General features: G+C 34.3%; 1 long non-coding RNA gene across 1 annotated transcript in view; it reads left to right on the top strand.

Moving 5' to 3' along the window:
• The window catches only part of LOC126940864 (uncharacterized), a 131,825-nt gene that overhangs the window by 516 nt on the left and 113,762 nt on the right, over positions 1 to 17,547 (top strand). The window lies entirely within an intron of this gene.

The raw sequence follows: 17,547 nt of genomic DNA, 5'->3' as shown, positions 1-17,547 counted from the left end.
GCGGGGTTGGGGCGAAAGCGCTCCAAAGTTGCTAAGGCAATCTGAGCGCAGAAAAGCTTAATTGGTGCACCAGAAGCAGGAATTGTAACACTGCTTTATTATTAGTTTTCTTCCGTCTTTCCAGCAAACCAGTCCTGTTACAGCCTTTACATTTCTCATAGTTTCTCCTTCACGCTTTACTTTCCGATACTGATTTATAACTATTTAATTTCAATAAGTAAGAGAGCTAGCAAGAGGGAATTCTCTATGCCAAGACTCCCGCTGGGGTTGGTGAGAAAAAATGAGGTTTCTACGTTTGAGGAACGTGGCGTCTAGTTGGGAAGACCCATCTATGAACAGGAGATTTCAGTAATTTGTTATGTGGTCTAATAGAATTAAACCAGTGCGCTAAGTTGCTAATCACTGACCACATTTATTCAGTTTAACAACCAACTTTGAACCCTTTCTATTTGCCCGGCACTAAGCTAAACTCTGAGTAAGGCAGGTAAGTGTCAACTCTCTAGGATCTAACATCCTGTATAGTGATGACGGAAGAAAATTGTCCTCTAAACCTTACTACAAATCTAAACCTCTGTGTTTGGAAAATATGCATCTGTCTCACAATGACTGAAATGCCCTTTTAAAATATGGGTATGAATAGACAAAGGAGGAAGCAGGTAGGCGTTAAAATAATGGGGCAATCTAGTTGATCTTTAGAATATGTGTCAGATTCTTAAGAGATAGTTGAGAGAGGAACCAGGAAGGAACTGTAGTGGGGATAATGGAGACCAAATTCATCTTTGCTATAATTTTGCAGCCAACTAATCTTCTATGGTGACATTTCCCAGTGGAGAGAGTTCTGGTTCTGACTGTAGGAGAGTAAGACTCCTACATTCTCATGACAGCCATCCTCACTTTTTAAAATGCTGGTGTTACCATATTTGTAGATGAAGACAAATATTGATTGACAGATATAGGGATCAACAGTTACAGCCTTAATAGCTGAAACGATTCAATTAGTGGGCATGACTAAAACTTGTGAGACTAGTAATAAGGATAAAACTATGACTGTGTCTACCTATTGTCAGCTAACCAAAAATAATGAAAGAGATTAGTGTACATATTTACAGTCTATATTTATAAGGCTACATATTACATATTTTGAAACAAAATTTGCATCCTGCTATTTATAGTTTGGTTTCTGCTCATGTATCAAAACATGGCAAAATTCTAAAGAGAAAAATGTACTTTAATCAGAGAACTTTTATTGTATACGGAAAAAGTGGTGAAAACAGAATTCAGTCCCAGGCAGTGTGACTTTAGTACTCAGATTCTGCTGCTTCAGAAAATACATTTGTATAATATATCAAAATAACATCTCTTGAGATATTAAAAAGCAGCTGTTTCTAAATGTTTAGAATTCTTTTTCACCTCAATCCCCCAACTCTGCTTCTCATATGTTTGTGTCCTCAGAGTCACAACATGATTTCTAGAGCCTGCTGAGTTTTATTTTGCTTAGGACAAGAAAGAAATTATAAATGGATTTATTTATACTCAATATATATTTTTAACTTTGTGAAGGGATTTGCAACTGGAAAATGTTCTAGCAAAACAAGGACCTTCTCTTTTACTGAAAAGTTAAAATGTTAAAGTACATTTAATGACTGTAATCAGAAGCAAACTCTGGAGCAAATTTTTGGAGATAATTGGCAATGGAACATTTTAAGACAACAAACAGCATAAATGGCCTAATGTGTTTTGGAAAAGATCCAATTAGTATCATGTAGAGGCAGAAATGATTGTAGAAGTGCACAGTGTGACCGTATTAGAACTCATTAAATGTCAATGAAGCATACCAATATTCTGTTTGCAAATGCATATAGATTTTCCATTATTAGAAGAAAGCCAGAAGGAAATTACATTTACATAAGGACTAAAAAGATTTGCTTCCATAGTCATAGAAATTCTTCTGACTAGTTATTTTTATAGCCAGCTTTATTTTTTATATTCCTCGGGATGCCATAAAACAATTGTCTTTCATTTTCACCCTAATTTGATTGTATTTATGATTATAACTAAAACCATCTGATAGTCAAATTATGTAATCTGGAAACATCTGCACCTGAATAAATCTTAAGATATTCTGTTCTAAATACTTTATATTACAGGGAACAAATATAGACTGATCAATTAATACTTGACAGATATTTTAATAGTAGTTTAATTTGTTCATTTTTTTTTCTATTGCCTTTTCTCCCCTCAAAATCCACTAAAAGGCATTGATATCATTGGGGCAATGATAATAATGACTCAAAATTCAGCAAGGTATATTTTTTTGATAGTATTGACCACTTTGTACAAATCAAATGACAAAATATAGACTTTAAACTCTGATGCCTTGGCTGTAAGTTATAATTTAGTGACAAGAAGCCTTATACAAAGAGGAGAGAGTTGATTTGGTTAGAGAAGTACCTGGGAATATGTAAATGCTGTGTTGTTTTTCAAGGTAAGGACTAGAAGGTTAGAGAATGTTTACAACCCTTTGAGTCAAAAAGAACAATGAGATACAGGTGAGATTGGAGCTTAGCAAGTCCAGGCAAGCCCTTGCAGAGGACTGTAGCTCTAAATGTGCTACATTTAGTTGTTACAGTTACATATTTTTTCAAAATATTTCCTAAAATTCAATAAGAAAAAGAAATGACTTTTCTACGAAGCTCATTGACTATAATGTTTCTAAATTTGAGGCTTAATCACAAAAGTTGGAATATTTTAACCACAGAATTTGTAAAATACCTTTATTACAAAATGGCATTTTTGAACTGTGAAAAACAGGAATTTAACAGTCTAGTATAATTAAATTTTCGCTCTAAATATTGTGTGAATTCTTCATTTAATGGAAACATTACTTTTAGAAAAACTAAAGTAGCCTCTGACAAATCCATTTCAACCACGAGTTTTTTTTCCCACATTTATACATTTTTATCCTTCTACCAGCTAAATGAGGTAAATATTAATACTCTTTTACTTTATTAACTCAAGGTTTTCTTATTGAAGTTGAGATTTTTGGATCCATTCATAGTTTCTCCCCACATGACTCTTCTTGCAGTTGTATGTAGAACACAGGCTTCAGAGGACTGTGACATCTGCTCCTTTGTCATCATTTGCCCATATTCTCAGTGATATCTGTATCCACTCCAAACATCTGAGACATGTGACATCTCATTTTGTCTGGTGATATCACTCCTTTTTGTGTGCTGGCAAGACCACTTTAGGACTGTTGGTTGTCTCTAAGGGATATAAGAAAAGTGCCCTCTTGTTTCACCCTGTGGCTACAGGGAACCCAGAAGGGCTCAGACATCTTTGACTAAAGAGAACATGCTTTTCTCCCTAGAATGGAGGGAACCTTGTTGTCTTCCTGGGTTTCAATGAGAGCAAGAACTGGGCGTCTTTTCTCTGATTCTGAAATTCCCTAGAGGTTGTTTGCCTAGAGATGAAGGAATAAGGCCATCTTTCGGGGAGACCTTACAATGTCTATCATTTTCTTCTCCTCCTTTCTCCAGCCAAGAGTATTTTTATTTAATAGACTTTATTTTTTAGAGCAGTTTTCGGTTCACAGCAAAATTGAGTAGATAAAGATACTCCCTACTCCTATATATTCATAGTCTCTCACATTTTCAACATCCTCCAGCAGAGTGGTACAGATGATGAGCCCACATTGACACATCGTTATCCCCCAGAGCTCATAGTTCACATTAGGGTTAACTCTTGGTGGTGTATATTCTATGGGTTTAGACAAATATACATTGACATGTATCTACCATTATAATATCATACAGAGTAGTCTACTACCCTAAAAATTCTGTGCTCCACCTATTCACCCTCCCTCCTGCTTAGCCCCTGACTACCACTGATTGTTTTACTGTCTCTGTAGTTATGCCTTTTCCAGAATGTTGTAGAATCATACAGTATGTAGTCTTTTCAGATTGGCGTCTTTCACTCAGTAATATGCATTTAGGCTCCTGCATGTTTTTTCATGGCTTGATCACTTATTTTCAGTGCTGAATAATAGTTAATTGTCTAGATGAACCATAGTTTATTGACCCATTTACCCACTAAAGGACATCTTTGCTGCTTCCAAGTTTAGGCAATTATGAATAAAACTACCACAGGGAAGTTAGTCTATCTTTATTGGTGAGATGGGCTCAGGGATAATCCCATGCTTTCTTAAGGTATAATTTAAAACTATATGCAGTCAGGTTTTTTCCCATTAGTTTCTTGCTATATTCTTCACTGGTATAGGAAGAATAAAACATTTGTGATTTGTAAGTGAACTTTGGCAAAATTTTGGCAAAACTTTGGCAAAAATAGTTCTCACTTCAGAAGTGTCCTGTAATTAATCCCCTGAAGAATGGCAACTTATACATTGAGGACATGTGCTACTTTAGGGATGAGGATGGTAGTGGAAGTTCTCATTTCTGTCTAAAGTTCTTAGAGCCTTAATTTATGGATTTATTTTCCCATCTACCTATGGAAGAGTTATTTTATAAGTAAAACATTTTGTAGCAGACATTGAATTGTCCGCTACGGAAGTAAATGACATATAAATCCACATAGTGAAACCTTCTCTCTTTTAAAGTTCTCTTCTTAATAAAGTCAAATAATGATTAAGGATGTTTAAGATATAGAATTACACTGACATAAGAAAATAAAAATGGCAGTTAAAATAATTTAAAAAACAAAAAATGCAAATGTGGATAAACATGTTATTATTTAGAAAAGAAACCAGTTTATTTTAAAAATAAATTATGCTTATAACATAAGATGAAAAGAATGGTGACATAATTGATATAAATATAGTGTTAAAAAATAGAGGAGTGGAAAATATTCTTCAAACTGAAGCATGTTGCCTCCAAATGATAATAAAAATGCTTACTGGCTAAAAAAAATCATTTATACACTTACTGAAAATTTTTCACTTAAATTTTTTGTGAATCGAATGAACTTAGTAGTCACATCAGGGTAAAACATGTAATTTAAAGAGAATAAAAATATCTTCTTCTTATTTTACTGTTCTGTAGTAAAATTTTCTATTTTGTGAATTCTTGTATAAGATTTGTATCTAAGTAATATTTTACTTTATTTTTTAGTTTCCCTAATGGAATTATGCAATGCTCATTTTCCCTATAACTTTTTTATTATTTTTTTTTTGAGGAGGCATCTAGATCCCTACAGTGTTTAATTTTTTATGTTTTGCCCGAAGAGTTAACAAGGTCATCAGTAGTGATTGTTCTTTGAGGCACTTAGAATGTATTAAAGCCAATGTGACAATTAATTATTTAAAAATTACATCGTAACTTGCCACGTTATGAATTGGGATATATTCTAGATTACCATTTAAATATTATATTATTTTCAACTTGATACTTCTGTTCTTAGATATACAAAACATTTTTTATATATCTTCATCATGACAAACCACAGTAGAAACATCCATGATAACATGGCTGTTGCTTGTCTCTAAGGGATGTAAGAAATTTATATAGGATTTTCTTCCATTTGAAGTGCTATTACATTCACTAACTTACTTTTTTTCCTACAATAAAACATGCAAAGGATTCAGGATGGGTACTGTTATTTCTTTGAAAAATCAGAAAATGAACAAAAGGAGATTATGTTTTGTAGGTCTAAGGTTTTACAAATGGTTTGTGAGAGAATAATGAAGAAACACAGTTGCTGATGATTCTTTACAAAACTTACCTAATTTGATTGCATATGAGCTTATTTTTACTAGTATTTTTTACAAACAAAGAGTTGAATTTAAAAACTCATTCAGTGTGCTGCTCAATGAATTCTTATTCAATTTTGATTTTGCAGTACTTGGAACAAGTATCTGGCATATAGCAGGTGCTAAAATAGTATTTATTGAATGAATTAATGTTAGCTTAAAACTGCTGTAGATTGGTAATGCTTTCCAATTGCAGTAATGTTTTTACATTTCATTAACTGCAGTCTTAAATGCTTTTAATGCAGTAGATTATATTTTTTGATTCTTGCATTGTTCTTGTTTTAAGGCTTATCTATTCAAAGGATAATATGACTCACTCAGTTCACTGCTACTGGTGAAAGCAGAGGTTTGAAAAGGCTAATTAAAGATTCTTATCAAATATGGTTAAATAAAGAAGCCAATCAAATAAAAATAAGTGAATATCCTCACACGTTCCTTCACCATTACTTTATGTGACATGTGACTTTCTGAATCAGAGACCCTAAATTAGAAATCTCATTATTGACTCTTTCAGATTGTATATGTCTTGGGGATGTAGGATTGCTTATTGACATCAACCTTCCTTGTAGCTTCTATGGTGGTGGTGGCTTGCAAAGCGGAGGTTGTGAGCTGATGGCCAGTGGTCCTGGGAGTTTTGGGGTTGGGCTGTGTAGTGCAGCCAGGTGAATGTTAGGTTTGGTAGATACAAATGGTTCAGCAGCTTTTGTCCTAGTCATACTTTTTTGTTTTCTGTTGGTCCTCTGCAGTCATTTCAGTTTATATTCTTTGGTGTAAATGATGTGATTTGGGGATAGTACTTTTATTGCAATTCCGTTAGCCAAAAGAACCACATGAATATTTATATTGTTTAGTAGGCTTTACAGTTATAATTCAGAAAGTAGAGACTTTGAAGATCTAAATACTTATGTGATAACCTTACCCATGGCTTAAGAGGTATATAATGAAAGAGAATTGATAGAAAGGTTTGGCTTGAAAGAACTATTTTTAGATATTAACACGATCTACTCTAGATCATTCTAAAATTACTAATTGGTACAGAATTTAAATGTTTCCAGTAACAACTTGGAAACCTTACAAAGGGAATCAACTGTCTGCTGTGACCACAGTCCCTGCAATTCTGGGTGCCTTTTTAACAGCTCTGTTCACCTCAGTTTGGTTAATTCTGTCCAAAATCTCTAGCAATTCCTTTAAATTCTTCCTCTTTTTCCTGCACTCACAGCCATTTTTGTCTTGATTTTTGAAATGCTGAAATAGATTCTGTCCTACACAAGGTTTTAATTTTTTTCCTTAGTTGTTTAAAGGTGAACTTATGGTGATAAGCAAACGGGTCTCAAACTTGGAATTGGTAAGAATTTCTTCGCAAAGCTATCAGAGTATTAACAGAGAGGTGGAACTTTTTTCCTCTTCCTTAAACAATAAGTAGGAATATAATCTACTTCATTTATAGGAGAATAAAATGTTGGTTCTTATATGAGCTACTTATTTTGCAGTTTATTAAATATTCTTTACTAATGAAGTTTCACTTTTACTACCATTGAAAAGTATCATTATCTCCTGAGAGATTTAGTATATCCTGGCCTTTTATTTAACAATTATTTATTATCTTTGGGCCTTATAAGAAATATATGCTTTTCTAAGAAATATTTGCATAATTTAATGTTTCTCCTGCTCATTTCCGGGTCTCTTCAACTGGAATGCTCATGAGTATAATCATGCTAGCTTTCCATTTTACTTTTCTCTAGTGTTAATATTAAGTCAAATATTTAATTTATATCTAGTATATCTTTATCATAGCATAAAATTCAAACTGTTCTTAGTATATTAAAACATTTTCTTATGGGAAGCATGGTAAATAGTGTTTTGCTGATAACCCAATAATGTTAGAGAAAAAAGTATTAACTTAGATGCTAATTATTATAATTATCTAAGCTTACTGCTGTTTTCCATCTTTTTGGAATATTTCTTAATCACCAAGTTACGTCTTGAGAGCTAAAAAACACACTTTTCTATTTCTACTCGTCTTAATCATATTTTCTATTTTCTATGTTGTGTGATATTTGGGTATCTTAAAAAGTTTGCTGGCCTGGAAAGGCTTATTCTCCCAGGGCTAGCCAATTCTGAGACAGCAAAGGGCTCAGCTGGGAGAATGTCTTTCACATACAAACTACCCAATCTCCAGGAGTCTATATCCCCAACCACATCCTTATCTAATCTCACACACCAAACCAACACATTCTCTCTGCCCTAAATCAATCCTGGCACCAAGCAACTAGAGTCCCCATTCTAGCCCAAAGCACACCAGAGTTACTCAAACTAGCCAGCCCTAAACAGTCTGCCCTGCCCTGCCCCCCAGTTGCCTTCCTGTAGAAATTCCAATATAGGCTCTTGCCTAAGCTTTCCCCTAGACTAGCTTCTGCCTCTGCTTCTGCCTCCTGTCTCAAACCTGGTGTTTTCCATGTGCACAGCATGCCCCTTGTCTTGGGAAATGTAATTAATAAAACTCTTCTTTCAATAACATTAGCTCCTCTGTGTCATCGCTGTCACCACTATACATTAAAATCCTCAGGGTGCAGTAATTGGGACACTCTTTGCTAAATGAGTAAACTTATATTTTTTTTAGTAAAGGAATAACAAGCGATTATATGGTAAGATTTTAAAAATGGATTTCTGGGTTATTGTACGATGCTAGCAGTTTCTAATGCAGCCTCTCTAAATTCCCTCTTAAAATACTGATGGAGGCAATAAAAGCATGAGCAATGACTACATAGCAGTTCTACTGGACACCAGTTTAACAGTCAACGCCTTACACCCTACTTAAGATAGTTTCTTTGATGACAGAGCTGGTGGGACTGCAGTGATAAACATAATCTACTACATCTGCATGTTGTACATCTAAGCCAAGACACATAAAAAGAATCAGTAGGATGAGTGCTTAGCTTACTCCTCTCACTCTCTCTTAGTTGGTTAAGAAATAAAGTTGGTCCTCTGCTCTTAGTTGGTCAAGACTTGTGCCAACTGGAAACATGGGCATCTGTCCACTCTGCTGCAAAGGTACTGTGCTTTCTAAGATGGGATTTTCTTTCCGAAAGCACAGAACCCACACATTTCCTCTCCCATCCCCAGCCTTAGGCTAGTCTCTCTTACATCTCTCTCCTTTCTGACTTGAAAGATACTGGCCTCTTTTTCTCACTTCTCTAAAATTGTTAGCCTGATCCTAGAATGGATTTAGACTTTCACAGAGGATGTTGATTCATTGTTTCTGGCAGATTCTGTTTTCAGTCCTGTAGTATAAACCACTCCTAGGGCAAAAGAACAGAATTTCTTATTTAACTTCTTAGGAAGGAGGGAAATTACAGGGGAAAAAAGGAAAAAACTTAAAAACAACCAATAACCTATCCTGTTCCAGGTTAGAAGCATAATTAAAATGTATAAATACTGGGACACATTTCCCACTTAAGAAAGTCTAACTGCCCAAGTCACCAGAGTTGTTTGAATATCTTTTGGTAGAAAATTATTGTTGGAAGACTGTATCAAGATCTTGGATTGTGGCTGGGTTCAGTGGCTCATGCCTGGAATCCCAGCACTTTGGGAGGTTGAGGAGGATGATCACTTGAGGTCAGGATTTTGGGACCAGCCTGGCCAACATGGTGAAACCCCATCTCCACTAAAAAAAAATACAAAAATTAGCCAGGCATGGTGGCATGCACCTGTAATCACAGCTACTTGGGAGGCTGAGGCAGGAGCATTGCTTGAACCTGGAAGGCAGAAGTTGCAGTGAGCTGAAATCATGCCACTGCACTCCAGCCTGGGCAGCAAAGCAAGACTCTGTGTCAAAGAAAAATATATGTATATCTTGGATTGAGTATATGCTCAAAGCTTTGTTTTCCAACATGCCTATTAAATAACAAATTACATATTAAAACATAAATATTTGTAAATATATATTTATACCTATCATATATAAAAATATATGTGTAAATATATATAAATATATGTGTTTAAATATACATATATTTATATAGCTATATATGCACATGCATACACATATATTACATATACATTTTGCAACCTTTGCACATTATTATATAACTTTTTAATATGTTTATGTGTTTAAACATACAAACACATAAACACCATCCTGGAAAACAAGCAGTGCTGTCCTCAAAGTACAATTAAAATCTCAAAGTCTCTGAATGGGAGAAAGGATCAAAGCCTTGACAGAATCCATGGTTCAAAATGTGCCCATTGAAATACTGTTGTGAAAGGGGATGCTTTAAAGGTATTCTCAGGCTGAGGCATGCAATAAGCATAAGTGGAGTGGAGTCCTGGGGTAAGTGATAGAGTCAGATGGGAGAACTACTAAAGGAGCATCAGATAGTAACACCTCCCTCTTCCTAAGGAGAACTGAATATGGGCTGCTAGGATAAACAGAGGTCATTGACTTAAGGACTAGGAATACCAAGCAATAACGTAGACACCCCATATTCAGAAGACCTGTTCTAGGTGCACCTAATCTGTTACATCCCATTGTAACCTGCAAATCACTGGAGAAAGGCAATAGTAAATAGATAAAGCACACACAAACACCCAAAAAAAGAAAGAAATCCTAATACATACAACCAAGAATCACCAAAGACCTAAAAGAGAGTCATCAAACTCAGCAACCAAAGAAACGGAACTTGAATTTTAAAAATTTACATTACTCGCATGGTCCAGAATTCTCTTCTAGATCATAGGACTCCTAAGTTAGGTAAAAACAAATCTGGTTTGGAAAAATGATTATTAATTCAGGACACAATCAAAATTGTAAGGAAGCAAGCTACCATGAGCGAAAGTCAATAGTACCAAGCAAACCTAGTTACCAAAGAATTTGAAAAGTTAGACTAAACAAAAATCATTCTAACTCTAAATAAAAGAGCAATACATTATGAAAAATTATAAATTCTGAAAATAAAAAGCATTGCGATTAAATTAAAACTTTAAATGACAAAAAGAAACAAAGTGAGTTGGAAAGGTAATTAGTAAACAAACTTTTATTTCTGAGCATAATGCATAACAGGAACCAGATCTACTCCCCGAATTGAACAACCATAAAACTAGATAAAATATATGAAGCAAAGACTTTCAGATATTGGGACACAGGAAAAACTGAGAGAAGAAAAACCTGTGAGTTCTATAATTGCTGCAGCTTATAGCTTATAGGCCATAGCATGTGGAGAGTAACCTGAGCACAGCCCAGCAGTCTCAATGAGCTCTGAAGACGAGTCTCTAAGATCTGCATAAGGTCTTTCAGTGAGTACTGATCTGCACGTGCCTGAGAGGAAATTCCTCAAGGCTGGGAGGTGGGAACTAGACAGCAGTAAGCCTAAGCAATGGCCAGCCGTCACAGAGAGCTGGAAATAATGTGTGTTCCCAGCCACCAAGTGGAAAGACCTCATACACAGGCCATCAGGTTGAATCTTCTGAAGGATTAGGCCTTAGTAGTTTTAAATTAACTATAGACTAACTAGTGTGCTTTACCCACATCATCAAGTCTTAAGAGCAAAGTTCAAAAGGAACAAACTGATGCCAAGTTACTTAACTTGAAATGTCATGACAGCATCCAACAGTATCTCAAGGCATAAACAAAGTTCAGCACGGAAAACGTTCAGCATCCAGTAAAAACATATTAGGCATTCAAGAAATAGGTGAAAAATCAGTCAATAAAAACAGAACAAAATGACAGACAATAGAAATGTCAGACGATGATCTTAAAAAGCTGCTGAAATTATGTTCCTAAGTACAAGATAGAAGAAAACATGAACATGATAAGAGAAATGGAATATTTAAGACCAAAGTGAAATGTCTAGATGAAAACAATATCTAAAAAATCTTATTGGTTGTGATTAATTGATTACACATTGTAGAATATTTAGCAGTAAAAGTATCCAGAATGAAGTACTCCCCAAAATGACACAACATCAATGACCTATGGGAAAATATTCATATATATATATATACATACACACATATACATACATATATATGATAAATAGGGGACTATCAGAAACACATTTGAAGAAATAATGGCTGAAAAACTTCCTAATTTGATAAAAATTAGAACTCCATAAATCCAAGAAATTCAACCACCCAAGTAAAAGAAATAATTAAAAAACCTTCAGATACATAAAAATTAAATTGCTCAAAACCACTAATGAAGAAGAAAAATCTTAAAGGTAGTCATACTAAAAAAAAAAAAAAAAAAAAAAAAAAAAAAAAAACAGCAGATAGTATCTACAAAATAACAAGAAGAATGAAACAGTCGACTTCTTGTCAGAAAATTTGCTGGTCAAAAAATAATCGAGGGCCGGGTGCGGTGGCTCACACCTGTAATCCCAGCACTTTGGGAGACCGAGGCGGTGGATCATGAGGTCAGGAGATCAACACTATCCTGGCTAACACGGTGAAACTCCGTCTCTACTAAAAATATAAAAAATTAGCCGGCGTGGTTCCAGGCACCTATAGTCCCCTCCTACTCGGGAGGCTGAAGCAGGAGAATGGCGTGAACCCAGGAGGCTGAGTTTGCAGTGAGCGGAGATTGTGCCACTGCACTCCGGCCTGGGCGACTGAGTGAGACTCCGTCTCAAAATAATAATAATAATAATAATGAGTGGCAAGTTTAATGTACTAGAAAAAAGTATCTAGAATTCTACACCAAGAAAAATTTGTCTTTCAAAAATAAACATAAAGATTTTTTCAGAAAAAGCTGGGAAAATTTATGGCCTATAGTACTGCATTACAAGAAATATTAAAGGAGATTATTAATATCAAATACTAGAATGAAATATGCCTCTACACATACGAATAAAAAGTGCCAAACATAGTGGCTACATGACTAAATATAGAAGATAGGTTTGTCTAATTTTTAAAAACACTTAAAAGGTAATTTACTGTTTAAAGATAAAAGAGTAATAAAAATGTGTGGTGTTTATAATAGGCGTAGAAACAGACATCAATAGGACAGAAGACAGCAGATCAGAAATGGGATTATAAGGTTGTACGGCTCTTTCAATGTGAGTGAATGATACAATATTTGAAATTACCTTGTGATAAGTTAAAGAGATATAACCTCTATAGCAGTCACTAAAACAAAGAATAATAGCTAATAAAAAATGGAGAAAAAAATGTAATGTAAAAAATTCAATCTGTCCCAAAAGAGGCAGAAAAAGAACAAAAAAAGAAAGGATACATGGAAAGCCAATAATAACGTGGTAGATTTAAGCTCAAATGTGTTGATACTTAACATTGAATGTGAATGTTCTACACACATCAATAACAATGCAGAGATTAAGATAGGCCTCCACTTAGAATAAAATGGGAAAACATTAGATAACTGTAGGGAAATCTGCTTAAGAGAGTATGTGTTTCTTCATGAAAGAAATTCATATGTAAGTCTATATACTTCTAACATAATGCCATTTAACTCATGAATATAGTTTAAGCTTTAATTCCAGAGGAATTTATACAAATGCTAGATAATGAGAAGTCTGAAAATTTGGAAAGAGTGCAGTTGTTGTTTTGTTTTGTTTTGATTTTCAGCATCATAGTCTGTTAAGGTTTGGGTGATGATTATTTTTATAATTTTAGATTTTGCCTGTAGCTAAGCAGGAGAAAAAAGACAGTTCATCTGTTCCATTATTGGGAAACTTTCCAGATACGTTGAATTCTCAAGTCCAGTCTCTTAACTGAAAATAGCTTCTGAAATTGGTTTTTTTTTTTTTTGACTATTGAGCTTCTCTTGACCAGCAGCTTGGCAACTAGTGGGTGATAAAGACTTTCCAAAAGGCTTTTCTTTTTTTTTTTTTTGGTAGCAAAATAAGCAAATTGGGCAAACAGGATAGTTTACACTGAATATAATGACACAAAATGAATTTTAACTGATTTTATGTCCTAGGAGCTATGGAAGGATGGTCTAGCAGTCTGAGATTAGGAATGTAAGCCAAAACTATTGAAATTCTCTGGCTATGAATACATTGATTACTTTGCCTTCTAATATTTTCTTGTTTGCGTTTTTAACTTTTTGTCTTTCCTGAATGTCACAAAATTTATTATAATTCTAGATTTTCTTTTCTCAAAATTTTAATATAATTTCTCTCCATTTTGGAATTTAAAAATAACTCCCAGTATTCAGAGAAATAAGACCACAGTCACAATTTGTTCATAACCTTTAGTAAACTAACTTTAATTAGGAACTATCATATTGACCTTTTACATATTTTTAAGTATATTTAATATTCCCTGCCAGCCATTAAATAGGTACTGGTAATCACACATTAAAGGAGCTTGGTTTCTGCTATCATAGATAATATACATCAGTAACTTCCGTAGGCCAAAATAACCTACCATTGTCAGAGGCAAATGATTGCAGTTTTTAAAATGCTTTTGTTTGAGTCATTTTTTGACATGGACATTTTACCAGAAGGATACTGTTCCCACACCAAACTTAAGGTCGGGGTGCTTATTCTAGCAGCCCAATAACAAGATGCAGATTAACTGAGGAGAAAAGAGAGTTTTTATTTCTATAACCGATTACAGGGAGAAGGCCTGGAAATGACTGCCAGACCAACTCAAAATTAAAAGTTTCCCCAAGCTCATATACCTTCTAAGCTATGTGTCTGTGTGTAAGTATGCATTCATCTACAGACATAACTGATTAACTTCCTTTAATCTGTAACTAAGATCTGAGTCCTAAAGCCCTTCCTCTGGAGCCTCAGTAAATGTACTTAATCTAAATGGGTCCGGGTACTGGGGTGATTACCCTTATCTTGTCTGCTGAGAAACCATGGAGGTTTGGGGAGTTTCTTCAGACCCCCAGTAAAATTTGTCTAATCCTAAATGGGTCCTAACAAGAAGTCCCTCTTTATCTTGTCATGCTTTAAGACCCAAAAAAGACCTGGGCCAAACTCTTGGTGGGCTTTTGTTACATTTCAACCTTTGTAAAAGGGCACTGGCTCTATCAGCTTTTAATATTTAACTTAACCACCAAGTCAGTGCTGAAACACTTGGAGGCCTGTGTTAGTGAGACCTGGCCTGCTACAATACCTTTAACTATGCTTTTAATTTTAAGAAACTATATTATTCGCTTATTCATACTTGAGTTATTTAGAGCAAGATCATACTGAGTTAATTATCACAAGCTTTTTGGATAAAACAACCTCTAAAAATATATGTGCTATTCAACTTTGGGTGAGCAAACAATTTTCTGCACCAAACATCCTAACACAATTATTTCCTGTAATAAATATTTTTAGTTACAAGTTTTAAGTGGCAATGCTTGGAATTTTTATTACAAACTATATTACAAGAAGCATTTTGGATTTTTTAGTAAGCAGACTTACACTTGTGGGCTTCCAACATATATATGTATATTATATCTCTCTCTTTTTCTCTCTCTCTTTCTATATATATATATATGTATTTCTCTACTTTGCTAAGAGAAAAATGTTTAAAAATTAATTCTGTAAGCAAGTCACAGTTTTCATAGCATTGATTTAAAGAAATCTCAGAGTTTCGAAAGCTAATTAATCAAGTGAAGTCAAGTTGGTGGGAGAGTAAGTTTATCTTTTTAAAATATTTCAGCGGTGAAGCTTTCCATTCTGTGTGAATTATTTGTATTCAGTGCAAAATGATAACAATGAAAGATAATATTTATATTATTAAAAGTTTTCACTCAGTTGTTTATGGACACCTGACATGTAACCTTTTAATCTCCAAATTTGAACAAACTGTTTGGAATAATAAAATATAAATAAATAGTCACAGTTCATAAAACCCATGCCTGATTATGTTTCGTCATATTATAAATGATATCATCAGTGTAGTTATTTCTTTTTTTGTTCATCAAAAAGCTACAAGAAGCTAGAAAACCTAATGTTTTTAAGATGGCTTCTGTGGGTTTTCATGTGTCTCCTCAGCAATTTACTTAAAATGTTTCTGATAAATTCAGATTACCAAAGGAAAAAATAAACTTAACAGTGGGTGTTGATTATTCTTTACCTGAGAGAGAGTAATCATTGAGAATAAGATACAAAAATACAGATTTAACATAACATTTACGATAACTGATATGGAATGATGAACTAGCCCTTTTTTCCAACTGCTAACAAGGCATAATGCTTAACTTCTCATAACACTATTTTTATTTTCTTAGTAAATGGGAAATTGTGACTTGCCGTTTCTGGCTTCCGTTTAATGCCTAGCTAAGACTGAACTAGAGACTAGAGAGTTTATAAATTTCTTTTCCACACTTTAGTAAACAAGACTACAGCTTCCAGAACCAGGCAACTAGTTTTCAAGTCCTGCCATTAGCCTGGAGGCCTTTAAAACTTACTGGCAATTGCATAAAACCTGCCTAAGAATAATGTTTTTAAATGTTTCAATAAAGTACCTAGATTACAAAAGGAATAAAGATATAGAATATTTCCATCACTCCAGAAACTTCCCTTGTGTTCTTTTCCAGGCAGTTCTTCTCACCTATGAGCAACCATTTACTTGATTACTTTCACCATGACTTAGCTTTGTCTATTGTAAAGCTTCATATAATTGAAATAATACAGTAAACTATCTTTTGTGTCTGGCTTTTATTCAGTGTGATGATTAATCTATGTTGTTGCATTTTAGGAACATATTGCTGAGTAGTATTCCACTGTGTAAATATATGTCATTTGTTTATTCTCTTGTTCATGGAAATTTGGGTTACTTCTAGTTTATTTATAGCCTTATCAATAAGGCTGATATTAACATTTTTGTAGAAGTAATTTTGGTGACATGTATTTTCTATATCCTAAATAAATGCTTTATTTTTATTTTTATTTTATTTTTTTGAGACAGAGTCTCCCTGTGTCACCCACACTGGAGTACGGTGGTACCATCTTGGCTCACTGCAACCTCTGCCTCCCAGGTTCAAGTGATCCTCCCACCTCAGCCTCCCAAGTAGCTGGGATTACAGGCATGTGCCACCATGCCTGGCTAACTTTTGCATTTTTAGTAGAGATGGTGTTTCCTCATGTTGGCCAGGCTGGTCTCAAACTTCTGGCCTCAAGTGATCTGCCCGTCTCGGCCTCCCAAAGTGCTAGGATTACAGATATGAGCCACTGTGCCTGTCCTGAATAAATTGTTAGTAGATGAATTGCTGGGTAGTTGTACATTTAACTTTAAAAGAAACTGTGACGGAGATTTCCAAAGTTGTGGTACTATTTTTCAGTCCCATCAGCAATGTCTGAAGTTCTCATTGTTTCCTTCCTTTGTAAACAATGTTGTCATTTAAAAAGTAGCCATTCTATTGGTTGTGTAGTGGTTAACTCATGGTGGTTTTAATTTGCATTTCCAGGATGACTTATAATATTTAACTATTTTTTCATGTGCTTGTTGGTCAATTACATATCCACTTTTGTGACATGTCTGTTCAAATCTTTTGCCTATTTTCTTATTGTGTTATTTGTATTTTTATTATTGAGTTATAAGAATTCCACAGATATATGTCTTACAAATATTTTCTCATACTTTCAGCTTGCTTATTCCTTTAAGTCTTTAAGAGCATATATTTTTCATTTTGTAAAGTCCATTTTTTTCTTTTCTTATGGTTAGTCCTTTTTTAAAATCTAGTATAAGAAATCTTTACATAATCCAAGGTCACAAATATGCTCTTATATTTCCTCTTAGAAATCTAATAGTTTTAGCTTTTACATTTTGGCCTATAATCAATCTCCAAGTCATTTTTGTGGGTGGTGTAAGGCTAGGGTTGA

The sequence above is a fragment of the Macaca thibetana genome, chromosome 17 (assembly GCF_024542745.1).
Source record: "Macaca thibetana thibetana isolate TM-01 chromosome 17, ASM2454274v1, whole genome shotgun sequence".
In the NCBI taxonomy this organism is placed as follows: Eukaryota; Metazoa; Chordata; class Mammalia; order Primates; family Cercopithecidae; genus Macaca; species Macaca thibetana.
The sequence above is the reverse complement of the archived record's forward strand: the minus strand, read 5'-3'. Positions and strand labels throughout refer to the sequence as shown.